General features: G+C 36.0%; 1 long non-coding RNA gene across 1 annotated transcript; it reads right to left on the bottom strand.

The window, feature by feature from the left end:
* Positions 1-2283: 2283 nt before the first annotated feature.
* LOC140002005 (uncharacterized) lies at positions 2284-17976 on the bottom strand. Its single transcript, XR_011807851.1, has 4 exons — positions 17864-17976; positions 6977-7060; positions 5483-5576; positions 2284-2952 (listed from the first exon to the last, which is right to left on the bottom strand). It is a non-coding gene; the product is annotated as an uncharacterized lncRNA (long non-coding RNA).
* Between the last annotated feature and the right edge of the window lie 36 nt (positions 17977-18012).

The raw sequence follows: 18012 nt of genomic DNA, 5'->3' as shown, positions 1-18012 counted from the left end.
TATGAAATTTCTGTAGTTTGTTCTCAGGAGAAATTTGCCATGATTTTGCTAAGTCATTTCCTCTTACTTCAAAAGCATTCAAGATATGTAAAGCCTGCACTTTTTCCCACTTCTCCCTCAGTTTGTGAACTCAGCCAGCTGAAGCAGTGAGATTTAAGTCTCTCTTTCTTGTTACAGTGGCAGAAGATAGCATTGTCCAAGGGATATCTCTGTCCTGACATTTTTGCCTACCATTGTTTTTGTCCCAAATACAGTACAGCTCTAAGGATCTCCAAGCTTGTTGCAGGTGAGCCAAGGTCCCTTGAGTACAACTCTTCTGTGAATTGATCCACTCCCTGAAAATTCTATCAGCTTCATTTGAGTCCATTTTAAAATACTGAGGCAGCTTAGGCTGAAAACAGCATGTTTTATGTCAGCAGTGCAGAGGCCGAACATTCAATTACAAAAGCAAAAACAACATTTCAAAACACATCCCTTAGACAGATAATGAGCTGAAATTAATCTCTTTTCCAGGCTCTCTTTTAGGTCTGTTCTTCACTGCCTTAGTGAAAGGCTGTTCTGCCTGGAGGCAGCCTGGGAAACTGCTCCTCCAACACACAGGGCGCTCACCTATGCTAATGCTCCCAGGCCACCTCCTTTCTCTGCTGTGATCTCCTTCTTCTTCCTGCCTTTTAGCACTCATAAGCTTCCTCACTGCTTTGTCAGTCATTCTCACATCCCCTTCAGTTCATTTGTGTAGTGTATTCTGGATTATATCTAATGTTTGAGAACCCTGTTTTTAACCTCGCTCTCCTTTTGCAGTTGAGTTCTCAGAAACATAGTGCAGAGGAGGTAGTACAAAATCCCCTTCAGAGATCACCAAATCACCACTTTTATTTTACTCCTTAATTTGTCCTTCCTGTGCAGCTTGAGCAGAAAGTCTGTTCATCTATTTAACTTCTAAGACTGCCAGTGTGCTTTATAAATGCAGCCTGAGAAAGATACATTCTACATGCAGCATACCAGCCCACACTCTTTGGGTCACTGTCAGATTCTCAGGGAGATGTAGGTATTGCATGATAACAATGTAAATGATAGCCTTCTGGCATAAAATACTTTTTCTAAATTTGTTTCCCTTCCCTCATCACTCCCTCTGCTTTTTCCCTCAGTTTGATGGCTGTTACAGCAACCAAAATTGAAAGAATATTTTTCTTTACCATATCTTTATCTTACATTCATGTACTGCATTATTATTATTATTATTGTTATTACTATTATTATTGGGTTAAAATCAGCATCATTTATTGCTGAAACGTATGCAGTTCTTAACTAGGAAATTTCCATAGTGACGTTTTCCAGAAGCTGGAGGACATGCTGTAAAAAGCACCATTTGATATGGATATGTGCAACAACTTTTGTGCATTTCTCAGGGGTCTTGACAAACTGATAATTAGCATCTGTTACAAATAAGATACTCTTAAAGGTGTCCTGAAACTGATGCTTAGCAATATTCCCCCACTCCAATAATATTCAAGTTTATTTATTTATTTGTTTTCAATTTATGAACTGTCATTTTCATTGGCTGAACCTTCAGCTGGAACAGCATTTGTGTAATTTTGTACTCTTTATTAAGGATTGTAGGGATAGGGCAAGGAATAATGGCTTTAAACTAAATGAGGGGAGATTTAGATTAGACATTAGGAAGAAACTCTTCACTCAGAGGGTGGTGAGGCACTGGCACAGAGAAACTAACTACCCAGATAAGCTGTGGATGCCCTATCCCTGGAGGTGTTCAAGGCCAGGCTGGATGGGGCTTTGGGCAACCTGGTCTGGTGGGAGGTGTCCTTGCCCATGGCAGGGGGTTGGAACCAGGTGGCCTTTAAGGTCCCTTCCAACCAAACCATTCTATGATTCTGTGATACCTATTGATATATGTGCCTCCTTTCTGTCTCGTCTTTTGCAGGCCAATACTGTTTGAGAGACTTTACTTCTCATATTTAAACTATAGTTTCAAAGGAAGACTCTTTTTTATTTTATTTTATTTTTTTATTTTTCTGCAAACAATTTTTACTTTTCCAATCATCATGGAAGAAAGTAACAGCTTTATTTATTGGTTTGTTTGTTTATAAATTTATTTATTTATTTATTTTAAAAGTCCCTCTGGCAGAAGAACTATATGCTGAATCAGTGCACCATACTCAGAAGGAATTGATTTTATATGTTACTACTATAACACTCTTATGTCTGATGACTCATTTTCCAACATTTTAATAACTAGTTTGATTAATAATGGGTGTACATTTTTATAACTAATTTTTAAACCATGTGTCTTTTCTAGACAACAAACTTGTTTTGTTCCTCCCCAAAACTTTAATTCTTAATTCTTCTGCATAAATGATGCAAGGGAGCCTTGCTTCCCCCTCCCATCCTCTCCCCTCCCCCAGAGAAGTGAACAGTATTTGCTTTTTCATATTCACAATCCAAACAGGGTATTTGGAGAGGAAAACCCTCTCAGTATGGTACAATTCTGTTTTGCTGTTTTTGTTGTTGTTTTCCCCACCATACTTGTCTGCCTTTAAAATCACAGCTGAATCAAATTATTCACATGGCTTCCTAGAAATTTATTCTTTATTGAACTGAATCTGTGAAATCCCTATTCACAGCCCTCAAGTTCTTCTGAAGCTCATTCTATTACCTATCAGCCCGTAACATATCATGGCACAGCAAGGAGCTGGCAGGAGGTGAAATAAAAGCTTAGCCCACTGACGTGTCTGATGTTCCTTCTAAGTAAGGCAAATAACTCCTCAGGCTTCATGTGAGTCTTTGATCATTTTTGAACAACTTTTTGGAAAAACATAGGGCTCTTGCAGAATTTCAGCTATAACAGCATTTCCTAAAAAAATCCTCTGTAAGGTTTCCATAGTCCTATACAATTTTCTGTTTTGATCTCTCTTCTTTATCTGATGGATGTCTCTGAGGAGAAAAAAAAAAAAAAAAAAGAAAAAGAAAAAAAAAGAGAGAGACCTTTATTACCAAATTATATTAATTATATTCAAACTTCCAAATTCCTGCCGAGAGATTCCATATGTTCTGTAAGTATCCAGTCACTAGTTCTTTTTTCCATAGCTTACATTTTTCCGTCATTAGCAGTAACCCATTTGTATCTTTTCCATTTCCAAATTTAGGGATAATTTTTAGATTCATTTGCTGGCACCCTACTTATTTTGATTAAAAACTCTGAAAAGACAGAAAAGCTTTTAAACTAAGCTCCAGGGATCAACAGTGCATTTTCATTTTTCTGAGTTGGCTTTGGAAACTCAGTAGTACTTTCATCCTCAGAAAAACTTTGTCTTCATTTTTACATGTCCTATTATTATGAATGACAAGGGACATCGGAGCATTCAAGTGGTTTTCAAATAATGTTATTAAGTTCTCAGCTGATTAAATGCATATTTAAACACTAACTTACAGCTGTTCTGTATATAATTAAACTTCCTTCTATCAGATGTTCTTATGTTAAGACTCACATTCATTAGCCAAAACAGTGAAGTGTATTCAAACACTTTAAGATAGCAGTGAGCACTGACATGTTATAGCTATCCATAATGCCCATAGAGTACAGAGCTAGAGTTCCTTCCATTCAGACACAGAGCTAGCTGTACTGAGAAACCAGCCAGGTATTCCTGTGCTAATACACAGGAATCTGCATGAAGGTCTGCATACCAGCAGAAATACTTTTGGCTAGCACATGTATCTACAGGCAGCTTGAGATAAGAGGATCCTGGAGACATGCATTAGTGAGGCAGCCCATGAAGTGCTGGAAGACTATTCACTCATACCGATCTACAATTTTTACATCTACCAGATGGTAGCTTCTTGCCAAATTGCTATCACCCCACAGCACCAGCAGCTACTGTAATGCTACTAAGTCATGTGAGACTAGTAATATATGAAGGCATCTTTCAGAGAACAATGAAAATCTACAAATTGGCAGTTTCTGACAGTTGATACAGTTTACTTGCACACCGCAGGGCTGTCTCCTCATCAAGGCCTTCATCTGCCTTTTGAGAACATGGCTTCTGGAGCAGCTCTTATGCCATTTTCAAATCAGCTATATTTCATCTACAGCTGAAGGAAGGAGTGTGCAGAAAACAAAGTATCTTAGTTTATGGACTTAATGTCTCTTAAGTGAGTTGGCAAAAATAGAGAAATTTGAATCTCCACACCCCACTGATTTAGTTTTTCAGACTGAATATTATTTCACATTTAAATGTCATGAAGGCAATATATATGACCAATGTTTAGTTAGAGGAAGTCTTTCCAGTGCAACACAACTTTGTTCTGAGCAACATTCAGTTCAGAATTCAATAAGACCATATGTTTTATCTAACAGAGAAATCAACAATACTTTGGAGAGGGCTTTCAAAAATAAATGTTGACATTTCCTAAATATTCTGCTCAATGTCTTTGTATTCCCATCACAGAGCCACCTCTGTAATATGAAAACAAAATCTGAAATGACAATTGTTGTTAAGCATTAGGCAAAAACAACTTAAACTGTAATAATCCTCATGTGTAAAGAATATGAAGGACTTCTACATGTCCTCTTAGTACCATCCTCTGTATATTTATCTCAGAATGAAAATGAATGCTCAGATGTTATCATGACTCCTGGGACCGAAGTCTAAATAGATGTATCTTTCAATAAATAGATGTATCTTATGTATCTTCGATAAAACCAGGAAAACAGGAAAATGTTGGGCAAGAAAATCAGACTATGATATGAAGGCCATGGGGAACCGGCATGTCTACAAGGGCTGCTTGCTCAAGAAAAGAGCCAGACATTTTTCTTTAAGAAAGGAAGTCTGGGACTCCTCTTCATCAAGATCTCTCATCAAGACCTCCATCAAGTCCTTCATAAAGTTCTGCTGGCAGGGGCACCTGCTTAGCCCTCTTGGCCCCTCTGGGGGTCACTGATCATGCCAGCCTGCCTAACTTCAGCTGTCAGTCAGGTTTCTTCTCATACAATTTTTGCATTTTCTTCTTGTAGCTTCTATCATCCGTATCATACCAAAATAAGCCTGTTCTGCTCTTGTGTTTTTTTTTTTTTGTTTTTTTTTTTTTTGGTCTATCTTTACAAAGAAATGAAGGTAGGATCTACATGACTCCAATGGAGTTATTAAAACCAATAACAGAGAGAGCAGCAAATAAGTCATGAAGTTTTGTGGGTAAAGGAGAAAGGATGAATGCTACATAAGGATGATACCCGCTGATAATAGACTTGTGGAGTTTGTACACAGCTGATAGCTGCTCGTAGCTGCTTTTTATGCATATCCAGAGCCATTCTTTATCAGTAAGCATATCCATAGCAATCATAATAGCCCATACTAGCCCACCAGCCAGCCTGGTGCCAGAAGGAGATATGATTAATTTTAGTTTGCTCTTCAGAGGTTGTGCAATGAACTGTGTGTTTGTGTGGATGTCAGAATTAAATGCACATTACCTCCTGTCTGATCTTCACAAACCAAGAGCTACAGGAGTCTCCCCTGTGGTAGGTGCTCCTAGGCACAGCATGGAGGACACTTCCAGTTTCATAACTGCAACACATTTTTACATTTTCTGTGAATGAGCAAATTTAAATCCAAAAGTATATTCACAGAACAGAAAACTTTTTTTTTTTCCAGAACCGCAATATTTGTATTTTTAATATTCAGTTATATATGTAGCATTTTAGACATTTTCTGATTGCTAAGTATTTGTAAAAATAGGTAGTTAAAATCTTTACTGCTCTGTGTGTTTAAAAAAGTTAAAATCTAAACATCACCTGTATTTTGCTGCTTGACTTAAACATAAGAACTTTATTTGAACTTTTCTAACTTCAGTTTTTCCTGGTGTTATATCATACACCAGGAAATATTTCCTGTGTTTGGTCTTCAGCTTTAGGTGATTATTGTGGTACTCAATTCTATCTAACAGCATAATATAACATTATGTTTTTCTGCAATCTTATGAAGAAAACAGATAAAATTAAATATTTATTTATTTATTTATTTTGTATACACATCTTTCTATTTGATAGCTCAGGGTAGTAATTACTTAACTGGATCTTGGTAAATTTTATAAAGAGATTAATTGCTACTTTTTAATAAAATAGTTGCAATGTCTGAAACTTGTCTCCACAGAGACAATGATAATGTCATCCATCTCCTGGTTTGTGGGAGACAATAAAAAGTTAATTTAATTGAACTTGGCCCACAGATTTATACAGCAGAAGTAATTTCAGAAGAAATTAAACCTAGCAGGATCTTTTCAGTGAAAAACATTCATTTCATCAGAAAATATTACTTTATAAAAACCGTAACTTGTAGTGAGAAAAAAAAATCATCAGACTTTTCACATTAACATTTTTACAAGTCTTCATCTTTTTAGTATATCTGTCTTTTCTTTAAATAAAATAATTTAAAATGTAAATTAATTACACTTTATTTGTATTTAATTGTAATGGAAACAATTAAAAGCAAAAATTGAAACAATGTTTTGAAATTGCCTTTGATTTTTTTTTTTTTGACATAGTTTCATGTAATTTGGTTTTGACTTAAAATCATTTTTACGAGTAAGTAGATAAAATAAATACTCTAAATTTTGTGAATTAGCATAAGCATGCACAGAACACCTTCAAAAGAATAATGAATTTAATGTTATATTAAAAATGATGATTGCATAGGAAATTGAGTGAAATCTTAACTACTTTTTTCTTTGTAAGTAAAAGCGTACTTTTATGCTAGTCATTTCTTACTCTCAAAGGAAGATGTCTCTGTGAAGTAGAAAATAAAAATTTCCATTTAAAAGTACTTGTTCTTTGGTGAGAATCCAAGACAACTGTACATAAAATGATTTACTGGGTCAAGATGAAATTGAAGAAAATAAGGGTATGCCTTATATAATCTTTTTATAATCTTCAGTAAACATCATAAAGCCAGTCCAGTAATCTACTTACTCCTTAGCATCTCTGATTTGATTTTCCTCAGAGGCAGGGTTCTAGGCAGTGAGGACAAAAGTGCAGCTGCACAGTTCCGTGGAGCTGAAGAAAAAAAGTATTTTCTCAACTTTTTCTTCCCCCAAAATATTAGCTAAATCATAATGATTTGTACACCTAATCTCAGAAAGAAAATAAAGCAAGTTTCTCTATAATGTCTTTGATAGGGCTATGTGGAAGGTCAACCTATTTATTGTTTTATCTGAAGCTCTAACTGAAAGGGGTAAGAGAGATTACTGAAATGCATGTCATAGCTGCACTGGGCTCAATATTTAAGGAATGGGAGAACAGTGAGGCCTCCCAGCCTAGAAGAAAGAGTATGAGAACTCAAAATACTGAAGGCATGGTAGTACTTCCTGATAACATTCAGGTTTCCAAAATGGTTTACTATCATGTTAGATCCTTTCTTGTTTGCTGTCACAGTAAGGGACAGCAGAAAATGAAGCAATATTTGCCATAAGAAACACCCTCATTTTAATGTCTAGAAGGATATATGGGTTAGAATCAACAGTTTTCTATCTTGAAAAAAATTGAATATTCGCCAGTCTTTGATCCATCATACTGTATTTGATTCTATTCTTACAAGATCCAGTTTGTCAGAGGAAGTCTTGCAATTGATTTATTGAATTCAAACTACTTGTGGGGTGGGAGGTGAGGAAAGTAGAGTTAAGAGAGGAAAGTCAGAGTTTTCAGCTAGGCAAGCAAAATTAATAATAATAATTTATCTGTCATGGTAGCATGTATGGGCGTATGTTTGTCGATGTGTAAATGTTCATACACAGAACAGCCACCTTTTAAACCTGCCCACACACTTTTCCCAAACTCAAGACCAGTCAAAAACTTGTGCCATTCCACACTTTTAAGAAGAAGTGTGCACCACAGTATTTCAAAAAATGAAGTACAGGTAAATGGATTGTAGAACAGGACTTGAAAATGTTCTCTTCAAAGATGGTATAAGGTGTATAGAATGCAGCTATGCAAACTATGTTAAAAGCTGACTGGTGTACACTTTACTTCCAGATAATCTTCCCCAACTCTAATCTTCCATTTGTATCTTTGTTACACCCCAAGCCTAAATCGCCCTCTCTTATCTGAGGATTCTTCATGTATTTTGCAAGTAAATTACTCTCAGCTATTACCTGCATTAGTAGGTTTGCTCTCTGGCGTAGATATCCACAGGGCTGCACTTCTAAAAACTCTGAGCTGCTGGTCTTTAGCAGCTCTGGCCCATGTGAAATCATCCGTTTGTTGTGCAGAAAGGAAATGCAAAGCTTTTAGCACCTTAGCTACATTTTTCTCCATGAGAAACAAAACAAAACAAAATAAAACAACAAAAAACAGACAAACAAAACAAAACAAAACTATTAGTGTAATCAATGTCCTACCATTTCAACTGTTCTCTACTGAATTAAAACACTTGCTCTGGCTGCTTTGCTGCTTATGTCCAAGTCTGTTGTTGTTGTTGTTGTTTGGTTGTTGTTTGTTTTTGTTGTTGTTATTTGGTAGTCTTTTTCTTCATATTTATTGTGTCCTTGAGTTACTCTTATGTATGAGATGTATTAGGCTAAATAAAGAGCTCTGTACAAAAATAATTAGATTTCTGTGCAGCAAGTGCTTCTGTCATTTACAGTGCATAATAAAGTATAAAATAGTCAGAAATTTTGAATTAAGGAGAAATCTAGTTTTCCAAAGCAAATTTCTCAGGTTTTGTTTGTTACTCAAAACTAAAAAATTTAAAAAAAAAAAAAAAAAAAAGAGAAAAACCATCCGGATCATACAACAGTTTCACTTACAATAATAAACACACCACCAACAACAAAATGCTCCCCTTTCCCAGCCAGATACTGGAGGTGAGTGAGAACCTCAGCTCTTGACTGAACTCTTGGAAATATTAACACTTCTCTTAGTAATGTTAAACTTGAGTTTCATGATCACACACATATCATTTCTCTTAATCCACAAACTCAAACGCTGTTATTTCACAAAACCTCACTGTGATTTTTGCTTTTTATATACTTTACAATACAGGCTGAAAGATTTCCCTGAAGTAATTTTGAGCTAAATGCTAGATGAGCTATTACCAAACAGAATATTGACAGTATCAATATCTAGCCAACAGGAGTCCTTACCTGATGAAGAAAAATATCACGTGGGAGTAAGAGTCACCTTTCTGGCATAAAAATCTTTTAACAGTTAAATGGTACTTAGAGATCAAAAAATTATCCTGGCAGCTTCCCTCATCAGAGATTATTAAACAAATCCAGATGTTATTGGAGAAAAGGGAGCATAGTTTTTTGTAGATTTATAATCCATGAAAGGATGAGAATCAAAAAGGAAGAGCAGATCAATTTTATCAATAAAAAGAGGTTGTCAGCAGAATTTCAGAGATCTTTTGTACAGATGTATGCAAAACCGATCTGAAAGGATGTAAATAGTGAAGGGATAAAATTTACTTTTAGAATTAAAAATAAATAAATAAATAAAAGAGAAGCTAACTTGAAAACTGAAAATTGTGCTGAGTGAGTAGACAATAAAATTAGAGAAATTCTGTCTAACTCCTAGACAATACTGTCAGTGGGGGAAAAACAAAACAAAACAAAACAAAAACCAAGCCACATCTTAATTCAACATAAAGAACAATGGACATTAAAATAACTGTTCTACTTAGGAAGGAAGCTCATGGTCAGTGCAGAAATTCTGTGAAAATGTTACTTATTGCTGTAAAACAGCAAATAGAGTAACATGGATGAGTAGAAAGGGGCTAGAGAAGAAATTCAAAATATCATTGCACTATTGTGCTTATGATCAACAGATTACCTAAGTAACAGAGTACCTAAACTCAACAGGTTATTCTTCATATTCCCCATCAGAATGACTGTATGGCAAAATAGGTAAGCCTATTTTGAAAAAGAGCAGCATGAAATTGACTTCTAAGGAGATTTTTATCAACAACACTTCAACCTGGTAACACCACACCACGTACTGGAAAGGACAGGAGTCTATATAGTAATGGACAACACTAAGTAAGTGATGGGAATGCTTTTGCACTGTTTCTTAAAACACAAGAAGGGAGGGGTAACACAGAAGGCTTACAGGGAAAGATAGATAATACCATCATGTATAGCTTACGTGTGTCTTGAAAAAATTGTGCTTTAGTTTTTTTTGTTTTGCTTTAGATCAATTATAAAGATATCCAAAGACAAACGAGTCCATTTCAAGGATCACATACCTATTCTGTCTATATATCAATGCAGTAGTCTGAGTAAAGCTTATACCCCAGAAAATGCTGCTCAGAAACGGTCTTCACTCCTATACTTTCTACAGGCATCATCTTTGCTGTTGCCAAGGACAAGATACAGTTTGTGACTTGCTTGGGGCAGTGACATTTTTACCTCTGTATAGTATGTTCAAAAGCAGCAAAAAAGTTCAAATCATGTTTTAAATTTACAGTATAGCTGCTCATAGTTGCTCTGCTGGCTTGTAAGATTAATTCTAGTTAGGGCACAGAGTATTACGTATGAAATTAAAAATCACAGGCAGACAAAGCTGCCCATTAGTGTCAGCAAGAGCAGGATATGAAATAATATTTTACATGGCAACACACATAGCTCCAGAAAAGCTTTCTTATTTTCACTGCAAGTACTTCATACCACCACGGAGAAGCTTAAGGAAATTACAACAGGGAAACAGTCCAACCACTAACATCTGTTCATAAAAGCTAGGAAATGGTCTGCTGTAACGCAGGCAAGGCATCTCAGAATTTATAAAGAATTTATAACAATCCTTTCTTTTTTTTTTTTTTTTTTTTTTTTTTTTTTGAGTCACAGCATCTGCTCTCTACTCTTTGATAGCAGACATCTAATAAGTTGACTCAGAAATGATGGGTTAGAGAAATTAAAGACTGTCCTTGTATCACAGCTATTAATGAAGAAACATATATTACCAACAGTAAAACACTTCTGTAAAACCAAACACTTTTTATTTTGAGGCCACCTTATGCCTCAAAGAATATCCAAGTAAACACTGTTAGATGAAGTGGATAGAGAACATGCTCTGCTGATGTTTGCTTTAAAGCAGCTCATGGTAAGCAGGAAGACTGCTCCAATTACCAGCTGAGGACAAATTTATATCTGGATTTTTGGAAGACAGGATATGAAAACAGTGAATGGTACTCAGTTAAGTCTCTTGGGATACCTTTAGACATAACACACACAGTTTCCTGCAAGATCTTTCAGAAAATTCTTTCAAATGTAGTATGAAGTTGAAAACAAGTACTGGAATGGCCCTGACAAAGCTCTAGATGTCTGTGGCACATCCCTTTTCTTCACGAGTTAAGAGGGGAAGAAAATTAGGAAGAATGATTGTGCAATTTTGTCCCAGGAGCCTTAGTGGCCTTTTAAGCTACATGTCCCAGGTCCTCTTAGGATGTCGGTATTGCAGAACAAAGCAAATGATAGTTCAGTGCCAGTTATTTCTGTTGTGTTAGCAACTGTTCCAGGGCTGCATTTCTCTTCTAGCCCCTTCCTCAAGTCCAATTCAAGCCTATAGCAATAATCCAGTCTTGCTGTATGCAACATTGTGGAAAAGAGTGGCCTGAACTACTAAAGGTACCTTTGCCATTATTTCCTTATAACTTAATTTTATGTTCCATTACCTAACAAAACTGAAATCTGATATAATAGGATTCATCTTTACCAATTGCTAGATGAAAAGATTCAGACTAGAAAGGAAGGGCTCACTCTCCAGGAAGTGGCACATAATTTAACATTTAGGAAGTGATTTAAGGTTGCAACTATGCTCTCTAACCAGCACTGTCCTTATCTTAGCATAGATTTCTCTTCAATGTCAAAAAGTCTGTAGAAGTTCTTGCTCAGACTGCCAGCATAGCTACCCAGAGAAGCTGTACTGAAAATAAAGGTAATATTTCACTCTGTGAAAAATTTCACTCTGTGAAAATATCACAGAGTGACCAGGAGATTGGGAACCATTAACCAGGAAATGCTTAGGCTTAGCTGATGAGAATGGGAACTTTTACTGGTTTACTCTTTATTAGAGTAAGTATGACAATAGGCAGTGGAACACGTCAGCTAAGAAGGTGTTAAGAAACTAGAAAAACAGTTTAAAATATACTGTCAATACTAATTTAAAAAATAGTGAAATTAGTTTTCCCATAATACTGGAAATGGATTTGAACTGGTCCATTGAAAGTCAGTTTGCTCTGTGTTTAGGACTCAGTCAGTTTGCTAAATCACATTTTAGATACAACTCTTCATATGTCATCCAGCTGTTGCTAATAATCTGGCCAGCATGAAACATTTTGATCATATTGGAGAAAGGAGATGGAAAACTAATTGAAGTAGAAAAACATATTCATTCCACTGGGGAAATAAGGGAGGAAAGAAATATTAGCTTTTATGCTGTCATTCTCTGAGCCTCCAATTTTAATAAAACAGATGCTTTATAAACAATCAAATTTGAAATGTAGCTCAAAGATTAGACCTCTGTTGTCTTCTCAAAAATAAAATTAAGGTTAACAGCAATCTCAGATTAGTCATATCCTGAATTCTTAACATAAAAGAGAAATATGTTACATTATAGACACTAGTAAAGTAGATATAAAATAAATTATGCAAACTCAATCTGATACTTATCATGTAGAAACATTAATTTTTGAGAAGCAATTCCTACCATCTTACGAAAACAACGGTTTCTGTCTAATAGCAATACAAATTCAGATTTACATAAGTGCACAGTAACAACATGTATTTTCTGTTAGATGCCTGGGGATGTTCTGTGCGATTCTAGCAGTACATGGGACTTCTGCTGAATGCAAAGTCAAGGTTCAAACCCAGTGTCACACACATGCTTTAAGTTGTGCTGTGCCTGCAGGTAGATGCTATTGATTCCCAGGGGACCTGGGACCAGCCCAAAGGGAACAACTAAAATCTGACACAAGAGTGCTGGAAGAAATATCTTCCAGGTTTTGTAAAAAAACACTGAAAGAAAGTTTGGGATGAAGTGCATGGTTACATAAGTTAACATGAATTGGGGACTGTAGTAGAATAAAATTGGTCTACCATGTGTGAAGTCCTGAACACCACTGAAAACCTTGTGTTATTGATGTGAACATGTATGACACTCAACATCTTGCTTATGGGCAAAGCAGAAATACACACTACATATATCTACCTAAAGCTAAGAATGTATTGTTTTTATAATGGAAATCCTCAGGACCTAGTCATTCAATCAGTCCAGATCTGGCTGTTACAGAAAAATAAAGAATAACAATACAATTGGAATTGCTATACATATTCTTCTTAGCTCCTACCCCTTTTCTGGGTGTTAATGGTCCCTTTCCCCTTACTTGTCTGAGTCCTGTGGTGGTGGATTCAATTTAATGACACTGTTGCCATGTTACAGTGAGTTGTCAGCACCCTGAGTTCTTTTCTGGGAGGAAAGTGGTGTTAACTTAGATAATTTCTTCTTCCTCACTCTAGGATACACTTGGAGTAATTTCTGTGTTCATTATCACACTTTTAAACCTCTGCTCTTTCTTTCTTGACCTGCAGATCTATGTTGCATCCGTATTTACTACATATGATGCCTTTTGCATTTGCTAGATACTAAAACCAGCACTGTCTGGGTCTGCAGTTTTTTTGACTGTGAGTGAGTTTTTTATGGCTGTGGAGTTTCCAGTACTAAACATGTGCCTGGCCTCCGGCACTCCACATCCTGAGTCTTCACTACATGATTCCCCTCTGTACCAGGTCTGTATTTCTCTACACTATGTCATTATCTCAGGCCTGAGTTATGGCCCACTTCATAGAAATTATGTCATGCACAGAGAGACATTTTTATTTGTGTGCAGTTTGATTAGGCACTGTCTTTTTTTTTTCCTTTTTTTTTTTTTTTTTTTCATAGTTTAATTGACTATAGATACCACTGCATAGAAGAGGTTTTACGTATAAATTACATTTGTTTTGGAACTGTGATAGCTCTGAAGGATACAATAGGTAGTAGCTCCATGCAGTTTTAGTGCAAAGGGGAGAAAGAGATATAAGGGTGTCTTTCAGTGTTATTACTTGCAGATGATCAGTGAGAGAGACTGAACTACAGTGGTGAGCCTTCACGATGCAGCATTTCTCACAAACCTGTAGCACTACTGAGGTTACCATTGCACCGGCAGGTCCTGGAACAAGAGGATTCCATTTTGGTATGAAATTGGACAAATTCATTTACCCTGTCAGGACTCAGATCACTTCTCACTCAAGTTAACAGAAAGTCCTTTATTAACTTCAGTTACATCTGGAAAGTTCTGACTGACACTTGGAGAGATTTGCCTGCAATATTTATTAATCTATTTTGTACTAGCGTAATGAAAAATAATGAACGGTCATAAAACTAAATCACATAATAAGCACATTTTAAAAGACTTCCAGTAGTAATCACTGTGTGGAACAAACCTGAAAATGATGAAAATATCTGAATATAACTGAAAATAAAGGTTTGACTGAAATAAGACTGATAAATCTATAAGTTCTAAAGATGCCAGCATAGAATTAGGAATATATTTTTATAGCAATAAAAAATAAAGAATATAAAGAAATGATAAAACACCGTGCCAACACTTGCTTTACATTTTTATTGTTCAATTAGCACTAAAGAGGTAACATAACTCAGGATATGACCTAAAAGTCTCAAAGAAAAATCACACACAAATATTACATATTACTCTCTGAGGCTTTCTTTGTTTTTGTTTGTTTGTTTGATTCCTATCATATGTAATTTTTCAAAGACTTATTTTGATTTCATACAAGGTATGCATTTTCTATCTTGACTACATTTTGTCAAATGAATTAGAATTTCCATGCAACTATAAATCATAATTCAACTGTGTTGCTGTAAACAAAAGTAATCCAACCGTGTGTTCCTGTTCTGTTCTTACTCCTTCAGTCATGCACCAGATTCAAAGTCATCTTTAATTCTCTTTCATTGTTTCATTGACATTGAGATGATCATATTGTTACATGAATTGCTTTCCAGCATGTATTCTATTCCCTGGTGGGAGAAAGTTTGGCAAGGTGAGTAGAACCACAAACCTTACTGCCGCTATCTAAGTGACACTGACACAGTTCCAGGTTTCCTGGATGCTGTAGTTCTATCAGAGGAGCCTTCTAAGCCCTACTTGAAGTACCTTCAAAGAAAAACTTGAGATTTTTTTTCAGGGTTTCAGAGTTTTTTTTCAAGAGCTAACTCTTTCAAAGTTATTTGTGCAATGGGCAATAGGATTAAGTGACAAGGGCAGTGGAGGCAAATGAGCCCTGGGAGACTAAAGACACAGAAAAGGTAAATAAAGCAGGCAGGCAATCTCCAAACTTCTTCACACCAACACAGTTCAGCTTTAGAGTACACATCACTTACTTCTGTGAATGGTATTGGCCAGCATAGAGAAGATTATTTATTTTATAGAAAAATACTGAGAGAATGAGAGGTAGCTGTCCTGTCAGGAATGCTGTGAAATCAAAAGCTTGTTGAGAAAATCTTCCATCTCAGCAACTGTAAACTAAGGAAATCACTGCCTTTCTAATATTTAGAAACTAAAGAGAGAAAATGTAATGCGATCTTTTTGCTGTTTGTCACTGGAATTTTGCCATTTGTTCTGAAGGACTATTGAGGACTATTATAGGGGCCGTATACAATCCTCCATAACCCGTTTAATAAAGATGTGAACCTGAACTTGACATTTCCATATCGTGCACTTTTTAATTTTGTGCATCTAAATTTGACATGCTCTTAAGATGTAGTCTTTAAAATTTTACACTATCTCCAGAAGATATTTCTCATCTTTAGCTATTTACTAAAAACAACAAAAATGGAAAAAAACACCTGCCTCAAATGAAAGAAAATAAATATTTTAAGACATTTTAAGACCTGTTTTGCTGGACATTTCAAATAGGCTGTAAAACAGCCTAATTAAAGCCTGTCCTGTCAGGAAAACAAGCCCTATTGACTTCACTATTACAAGTAGGCTCAAACAGTGACTGACTCAAATCAAACTCAAAATAATGTTATATCAAGCAATTTTAAGATCATAAATATGGGTTCTTGTTTTCTTGTGAGCTACTTGAAGTTGTGTCACTAGCAATGTTATATAATAATTAATATATAATAAATAATGGTCCATAGCCCATTATTTTTCAAACCATCTAAAAAGGAGCTATAAAGTGCTATGCTGCTATTTTTATTTATTTGACCTTTTGTGAAGCTGGACTTTCTCTGCAAGGATTCGAGTACGGCCTTTTTTTTATATACCACAAACCACCCTGTCTGATGGTAACTCCTCCCTAACCTTGTCTTATTTTTTATTCTAAATCAGAAGGTTTGTTAGTTAAATCCCAGATTATTCTCTCTCTCTCTCTCTCACATACGCACACAGAATTTAAATACCATCCTACGGTTCTTTGATACTAAAATGAAAGTATCTTGCTGGAAGTGAATAGAAATCTGTATTGTTAGACTTTTAAATCACACCCTTTTGACTCAGCTGAGTTCTGGTGGAACAAGAAAGACTCTTTATCCCATATGCAAGTGGTCTGTGGAACCTCTATTTTTTTTTCCTCATCTTTCTCAGGTAACAAAGATGTTGGGACTAGTTGGCAGGAGTGTTTATATAAATCTGCCTTCTATTACAGTGGTTTCTAGAGAAAGTCCAGAAGTGCTTTAACTAAAAAAAAAATAAATAAAATATGTGAAAAAATAGAACTTATTATTTTTTGAATATTAAAAACTGCAATTAAGGAAGAATAACATTAAGGAAATTAAGTAAGTTGAAATTGAGTAAGGAAATTAAAATTAAAGTTATGAAATATACATATCTCCCTCACTGTCCAAGTGCATGTCCTTGTTTCTAGGGAGTTACACAGCAACTTATACATAGCAGAAACCTGCTACCTAGAGAATTTATTTCTCTAACCTCAGGCTTTCTGCTCCCTGTCACCCTTTCCAATCCCTGAGGCTGAGCCTTCATCAAACTGCTCTAGAGAGTGCTTCTGGGCACTGGAACTTAGTCATTTGCAATGTTAAACTGCTGGAATGGTGGCTCTTTTTGCTCTGTGTTGACCAAGGTTGTACCCAACAAATCACAGATACATTACCAGAGCCGGCACAGCCAAAGACCATTCCCAGAAGATGCACTGGACTTGGCCACTCCTTTTTGTAGGGTCAAAAAGCCTAACAGTGCAAAAATGGGCTGCTCCATGCCAGCTGAATGCAGTGCCAGAGAATGACATCACAAACATTAATAAGGACTTAATCTCTCCAGAGACTTTCAGGTCTCTACAGAGTCTCTTATCCTTGCTCTTCCCACAGGAGTGAGGGGACCCAAACTTCACATTGTGCCTCTCTCCTCACTCACTCTCCACCCTGAGCAGCCTTAGGGAAACAAGGAAATCTTTCTCCAGTCTAGGAACTCCAGACTTTTTTTTTTTTTTTCCTTAATCAATATTAATGGCAAGTAGTATGGATCAACTTTGCAACACAGAGAGACTTTTCAGTACATAGCTCATGTGCCCAAGCTTACACAGAGTATCAGCTTTGGATAAAATAAATTTCTCCCAGTCTTGGTAGACATGGTATGAGGAAAGAGAGAAGGTCAAAAGAGGTTTGCAGCATTGGGTATGATTTGCCTGCTGGGGTCATCTCACCATAGTTTTCCAACAACAAAGATGAAAGTACAGACAGTGTTTTAGTCTTTCTTTCCCTCTACTCATGGCAATTTGAGAACAGAAACATCTGGTTTAAATAAATATTTAGATTTGATAATGAGTTAATTTTGTAAACCCTACTGACCTGTGGTATATAAAAGGTCAGCCTAGATGATCTGATGTTCCCATCTGTCTCTTTCTGTAAGACTAGAAGAAGATGACATTTTCAAAAGTGTTTTGTTCAAGGTATGTTTAAAGCACAGATGAAATCCACTTGTGACGTAACAATTCTGA

This window comes from Anas platyrhynchos, chromosome 3 (assembly GCF_047663525.1).
Source record: "Anas platyrhynchos isolate ZD024472 breed Pekin duck chromosome 3, IASCAAS_PekinDuck_T2T, whole genome shotgun sequence".
Lineage (NCBI taxonomy): Eukaryota > Metazoa > Chordata > Aves > Anseriformes > Anatidae > Anas > Anas platyrhynchos.
This window is presented reverse-complemented; position numbering and strand designations above follow the sequence as displayed.